The sequence below is a fragment of the Lupinus angustifolius genome, chromosome LG06, assembly GCF_001865875.1.
Source record: "Lupinus angustifolius cultivar Tanjil chromosome LG06, LupAngTanjil_v1.0, whole genome shotgun sequence".
Lineage (NCBI taxonomy): Eukaryota > Viridiplantae > Streptophyta > Magnoliopsida > Fabales > Fabaceae > Lupinus > Lupinus angustifolius.
The window spans coordinates 23,345,268-23,346,099 of NC_032014.1; positions in this window are offsets into that span (position 1 = coordinate 23,345,268).

Genomic DNA, 832 nt, shown 5'->3' on the forward strand with positions numbered 1-832 from the left:
CATTAAAGGTAAACAAACAAAACACACAAAGAAAGGAGCCACAAGAAGCACTAAGCTTCTTGAAATTATACACACAGATATTTGTAGACCTTCTGATGTTAATTCTTTCAATAAAGAAAAATATTTCATTACCTTCATTGATGATTATTCACGTTATGGATATATCTATTTATTGTCTGATAAATCTCAAGCCCTAAAAGCCTTAGAGATTTACATTACTGAAGTTGAAAGACAATTAGATAAAAGGGTGAAAATTATCAGGTCTGATCGAGGTGGTGAGTATTATGGAAGATATGATGAAAATGGACAACATCCAGGTCCATTTTCTAAATTCCTTGAATGTCGTGGCATATGTGCACAATACACAATGTCATATACACCACAACAAAATGGTGTATCGGAAAGGCGTAAACATTGTTGAATATGGTTAGGAGTATGTTGAGTAATTCATCTTTACCCATTTCATTGTGGACTTATGCTCTAAAGACTGCCATNTTGAAAGTCGTGGCATATGTGCACAATACACAATGACAGGTACACCACAACAAAATGGTGTATCGGAAAAGCGTAATAGAACATTGTTGAATATGGTTAGGAGTATGTTGAGTAATTCATCTTTACCCATTTCATTGTGGACTTATGCTCTAAAGACCGCCATGTACTTATTAAATAGGGTTCATAGTAAGGCAGTTCCAAAGACTCCTTTTGAACTGTGGACAGGAAGGAAACCTAGTTTAAGGCACCTGCATGTTTGGGGGTGCCCGGCGGAAATTAGAATTTATAATCCACAAGAAAAGAAACTGGATGCAAGAACAATCAGTGGTTATTTCAT